Source organism: Equus quagga, chromosome 5, assembly GCF_021613505.1.
Source record: "Equus quagga isolate Etosha38 chromosome 5, UCLA_HA_Equagga_1.0, whole genome shotgun sequence".
Lineage (NCBI taxonomy): Eukaryota > Metazoa > Chordata > Mammalia > Perissodactyla > Equidae > Equus > Equus quagga.
This window is the reverse complement of record NC_060271.1, coordinates 27,561,842-27,567,843: the sequence shown is the minus strand read 5'-3', so window position 1 is coordinate 27,567,843 and position 6,002 is coordinate 27,561,842. Positions and strand designations below refer to the sequence as shown.

At 42.2% G+C, this 6,002-nt stretch overlaps 1 protein-coding gene and 1 non-coding gene across 3 annotated transcripts in view; one reads left to right on the top strand and one right to left on the bottom strand.

The window, feature by feature from the left end:
* Positions 1–4,268: 4,268 nt before the first annotated feature.
* Positions 4,269–4,394, bottom strand: LOC124240527 (small nucleolar RNA SNORD22). Its single transcript, XR_006888916.1, has one exon. It is a non-coding gene; the product is annotated as a small nucleolar RNA SNORD22 (small nucleolar RNA).
* Positions 4,395–5,161: 767 nt separating this feature from the next.
* Positions 5,162–6,002, top strand: part of RCC1 (regulator of chromosome condensation 1) — a 25,038-nt gene continuing 24,197 nt past the window's right edge. Inside the window, exon 1 of one of the 2 annotated variants that reach the window (XM_046662241.1) lies at positions 5,162–5,220. The gene's annotated coding sequence lies outside the window, so the exon portion shown is untranslated. The other variant, XM_046662238.1, reaches the window with a different exon arrangement.

The window sequence follows — 6,002 nt, the reverse complement described above, 5'->3', positions numbered from 1 at the left end:
AAACAAACTATACTATCCTGGTGTGAAGTGTTTATTTTTTTATGTTCCACCTTATTCCAAAAGATTCAAGCCAGCTTAAAAATGATACCTAAAATATTGCTAGACACCCTAAATAAGAAACAGATGGGGTGGGGGGGGAGATAATAGTAAGAACTTTAAATGTAGCCAGAGATGAGAGTCAGTCACATTTGTGTCTGTCTGTACACACATGGAAAAAGAATAGGCTGCAGAGAGGAAAGCAACTGTGATCTCCATACTATGCATTGGGTTCGGCACTAGCCCCTTTCTGCTATTCACCTACCCCTATTCTGGGAGGTAAATGGAAATATACTCATTTTACCAGTGAAGAACCTGAGAGGTGAAGTTGCTTCCCCAAGATCAAAGCAAATTATGTAGTCACTCTTTGCATGTATTCGGGGACAAGCAGTTGCATCCCAATCAGTTGTGTCTACAAGGATTTTGTGTGAATGGACCACATATAATTGGGCCTCAGTCTGACGTCGCAATAGAGCAGTTCATACCTCATGTACTCCCCTCTGGCGAGCAGCCCAGTTTCAATCCAGGTGGCCTCACCAGTGACTCACTTTCTGCTTGTCGCTTCAGAGACTCGCCTTGATTAGCATACCACCCTTTACCAAAGATTAAAAGAAACCATGAGTCAGAATTGTTCATGTCATTGGGTTCCACCTGCTCCCAGATTTTCCTTCTGCTAGTCTTCCAAAGAGGCCTCAAATTGTCATTGCCCTTTTGAGATTGAGCATTGTCTCCAGGAGGATGTTTTGAAGGTGCACATTGCCAAGTGTTTGCTGAAACAATGAATTTAGAGTGCTTGTGGGTTTAGATTACTGTACCCCAGGAGAGGAAAGACTAGTTGGAGAGTGAGAAGTTTGGAAAACCATTATCAGAAAGGGCAAGTCCAGTGGATACTGAATGGGAGGGGATGGGATGGGAAGTATACTTAAAAATACGAGAATCTGTAACAAGGAAAAGCCAAGCCCTAAAACCAAAACACAGCCTAAACCACTGTTTCAGTTCCAGCGTTAGGAAGCATGAGAGGAAAAGCAGGAACCACCAGCAACCTGGGCCACTTGCTCCCTCTGTCTCTTCTGTGGATACCATTAATTTCTTCCCCCAAGAATGTCTGCCTCCTTCACAAAGCATAAAAGTCATCTGACGGGAAAAACACCCTCAATTTCCCTCCTTCTGGTACGGAGGAGGCACTATTCATTCACTCATTTATTTGTTTAATGTTTATCTCCTTCCTACTCTCCTCCAAAAAGAAATCTTCCCTTGACCCTATTTTCTCCTATACCTATTGCCCTATCTCCTGTCTTTCCTACACTCCCTTCACATAATCTAATACTTAAACAACTTAAATTCCTGTACAGTCCAAGCAGTTGAGCTAAATGAGTGACAGGTAGAGGAAAAGGAAGCGATGGAAATGTAAACTGAACAGGCTTCTTGACGTGGGTTTACGACCTCTGGTCTGTACACAGTTTTCCATTTCTAAAGCCAAGTTCACTCAAGTCACTAAAATCTGAACTAAATCCACAATAAGATGGCGTGCCCTGAGGTTACTAGTGCCTTCTCAGTTAACTGCTACATCCAAAGCCTGTCCTCAGCTCTTACCGTATTTGACTGCTCTGCAGCATTTGATGCTTTGGGCCATGTCCTCAAAACTTCCTTGGCTTTTCAGACACCACTGTCTCCTGGTTCTCTGATCATGCTTTCTCTGTCTGCTGGCTTCTTCCCTGATCACCATTTAAATTTTGGGTTTTCATGTCCTCTCATCACTCTCTCTGTTCTCCCAAGGTGACTTCAGCCACCACTCTTATCTGACAACTTCTAAATCTTTATCTACAACTCACATTTCTTGCTGGAGTCCAATCCTAAATCCAGTTGCCCTTTGGACACATACACATCCAAATGTTCCCGAGGTAATTTATATGAACTTCCAGTGTGGCCCTTACTCTCTACTCCCACAGCCTACTTTCTCAGTTATCAGAGTTAGAGACCACGTATGTTCAGGCTCCCAAGCCTGAAATTTTGGTATTATCTGCAAGCTCCTCTCTTAATTTGTAGGTCCAGTGGAGTATAAATTCCGTGCATTCTCTACCTCAGAAATGTCTCTTGATTCCTTTATCTCCTCTCACTTTGTCTACCATCCCAGTTCAAAGTCAACATAATTTAATGGCATTTTATAAGCCCTGGTCTCTCCAGTCTATCCTCCAATATTGCCACTAGAGTTACCTTTCTAAAATGCAAACATAATCACAGCAATCCTTTAAAAACTTATTGGCGCCTAGTTACCTGCAAGATAAAATTTAAACTCGGCCTGTGCTACAAGATAGTTTGTAATTCAGCTCCTTCCTACTTTCCAGTCTCATAAGTCCAGGCAGTTCTCCCTTTAATATTCCTCATTAAACTGACTTCCTACCCTTCCTGGGAGACTATAGGACTGCTAGTTCCTCAGTCTGGAATGCTATCATCATCCCCACCCCACTCCTTTGCTATTCCTTCAAGTTTTAGCTCAAATTTTAACTCCCCAGGAAAACCTTCTGAGCCTTTAGCAGATTGTTTAATTGCTCTGTCCTCTGTGTTCTCAAAATACTTTATCCATGCCATACAGCACTCATCATGCAGTAGTATAATTTGCTGACGTGTCTCTTTCCCCCACTGTGAGCTCTCAAGGACAGAAAAAGTCTTTCATCTCAGAATCCCCAGTATCTAGCACAATGCCTAGCAAGTAAGTCATATCCCCTAAGTAAATGTTGAATGAGCGATTGAAAGGTACCTGAATATTGGTAATATCGCCAGAGAAGCAGCAGAATTATTTGTCTTCCACTAAACTACTGGTTCGCAAACATTTTGGTTTTGTGACCTTTTTACAATTTTTAAAATTACTCAGACTCCCAAAGGACTTTTGTATCTGTGGGTGATATCTGGTGATATTTATTGTACTAAAAACAGAAATTTAAAAACTATTTATAATACATTGCAAATAACCAATTAGTACACGTTAACAATAACACAGCTTTATGAAGAATAACTATTTTCCAAAAATAATTAGACGAGTGGTATTTTTTACATTTTTTTGTAAATCTCTTTAATGTCTGGTTTAATACAGAAGACAGTTCAATTCTCATATCTGCTTCTGCATTTAGTCTTACTATATGCTGTTTTAGTTTAAGTAAATGAAGAAAGTCCAGTGTCACACAGGTATAAAGTTGGTAAAGATGTGAGCCATTCTTTGAAGTAAAATGATGTTCCATGAAAAAATTTGCTTGTTTCAGCTCCAACTATGGCCGTAAGTACTTTTTCTGGAGACAACCACTGTACTTTTGTATGCAGCAAGTGTTTTATGTGTACTTCTCACTTTATCACACAGAATGTTAAAAAGATGAATACTCAAAAGTTTGGAATTAATAAAATTAATGATTTGGGGGGCTGGCCCTGTGGCATAGTGGTTAAGTTCAGGGCACCCCACTTCGGCACTTAGGGTTCGCAGGTTTGGATCCTGGGCACAGACCTACACCCCTCATCAGCCATGCTGAGGCAGGGACCCACATACAAAATAGAGGAAGGCTGGCACAGATGTTAGCTCGGGCTAATATTCCTCAAGCAAAAAAAAAAAAAAAAAAGGTAATGATTTTTGCTTCTTCATCAAGGACATTCTTAGGTGAAACTGACTTTTTTTGAACTGTAAATTTGTGATGATGAAGAACACAATGATTGCCAGTACAGTTTGGTGACAGGGCCTTGAAATATACTAAGGCACCAGCAGTTTTACCCACAATTTCATTTTACAAGATCATTACAGAGTCAACACAGTGAAAAAGGCAAAATCTAAGTCTAATACATATTATTATGAAAAAGTTTTGACCTCATGGACCCCCCAAAAGAGCCTCAGGGATCCTGGGATATGCCAACTACACTTTGACAACCATTGCTCTGGGCCTGTTTCACATCTTAGAATCTGGATAATAATTCCAACGTCTTAGGATTGCCCTGATAGTAAATAATTTTATTATTATTATTTTTGTTAAAAAAACTTTTTATTTAGAAACGCTGAAATGTTTTATATACCAATTTGAATAGCTAGGTTCTACAAGAAACAACTTGAAAATTCCCTTTCCAATGTCCTCCAAGAGCTGGATTCCATTTTATGCGCTTTGATCTTTCTTTCTTCAGTCCTGAAAAAAGTTATACAAATGATTTTTAAAATAAGTGATTTATTCTTCCCTTTCCTATGTTTAGAAATTCTTATGATCCCTCGGACAGTTCCTTCTGGAACAAGCTTTCCTCTTTTCTCCCAGCCAGCCCCAGTGGGTTTAGCTTTACAGGCTCTGGAACTAGGACAGGAGGTAAGACGTGTGAATGTTTCTTCACTGGGAAGTAAATAATTTTATGTAAAGCGCCCAGCACAAAATCTTATAAAACACCATAAATGTTTCTACTCATTATAGCTCAGCTGTGATGGCTGTATGTCAATTTACCATTTATTCACCTAACACCATATTCGAAATTCTATCACATTTGCAACACTTCACATGTAATATGTATCTTCAGGATTCTTTACTTGCCCACTTCATTATATTAGGTGTGTGTTAAAATATATTTAACATAAAATTTACCATTTTAACTATTTTTAATTATACAGTTCACTAGCCTTAAGTATATTCACATAGTGTGCACAGGAGGTTTTTAATTCTCGCCAGTTCGTATAGGAGCACTTCTGTCTTATTTACCTATGCATTTATCAAATGTTTATTTCACGTGACACAGCAAATTCAATCCCTTTTGAGACTCTGCATTTCTCGCATACTTATTACTCCAAAGTTTTTGTTGGCGAGCTTACTTAACGGCATATCTTCCAGATTGGGCGAACTAACCGTAGACAAGCAAACTTGCTACGCCGTACACACCCATCCACCTACCTACTTAACAAAACTCAGTTTCCGTAATTTACATTCCCCGGCAAAGTCCCGCGCGAAGGGTCTAGTGTCGCGAGAGGACTCTGAGCCAGGTAGGGGTGGGGCTTAACCTGAAGTAGATTCCCAGCACCCTTAGCGAATTTCTAACTCCCTAACTGCGCATGGCACGGCGCAGGCGCAATGGTCATTTCTTGACTTCCGCGCGCTTCAGTAGCTATAAATACGGATGCCGGGGACCCAGCCGGTCTTTTGGGAGAGGGCTAACGCTGCGCTGTGGATTTGTTTGGTGAGTGTTTCTAGTCTGCTCTTGATCTGCTATCCCGGGCCCGCCGACCAGACTTCCCGTGGGCGTCTTACAACTTGCAAGGATTCGCTTCAGCGGCGTCCTGCAAACTAACTTTCCCTTGCAATGGGGGTGGGCCGGATGTGGGCCGCCGAGGCCGCGCGAGCCGCGGGGCTGGGCCGTCCCCGAGGGCTGCTAGCTAGCGCGGAAACGCGGAGGCCTGCAGGGCTGCCACTGCGTGCCGACAGCTAAACGCTCAGCCCCCTTCTCGCTATTCCCTGTTGCGCCGTTTGTTAACCTTACGTCCTAGGAGGCGCGTTGGCCGCCTCAGTGCAGTGTACGCAGGACATTCCTGACGCCCATGCGAGTTTCAGAGTTATGATTTCGAAGCGGACGGTTCTTGATGCTGCTGCCACTTGTTTTAACGATTTGGGGTAACCCCGACCCCAGATGGTCGGTTAAAAGATGCATGAGCTATAATTGCCGTCTCAACGGTTCTGCATTTACCGTTTCTTTGGCAGCGTGCTAATGGCTTGTTGGGCTTTCTGGATATGTTTGGGGTACCTGGCTGAAAGTTAATTCAGATTACTGATGTGTGGCTGCTGGTTGGCCTTGAACTTGACTTTCGTTGACATTTTGGGAGTTTAGGATCCACCTCTACATGGATATCCCTGGGAAGTCGCTATCAGCTGGATGAAATTAATTTCCTAGCACGGTAGTCTAAGTAAAATGTTGTAACCAACGTGGATACCCCGGGAGGTCACTCTCCCCGGGCTCTGTCCAGG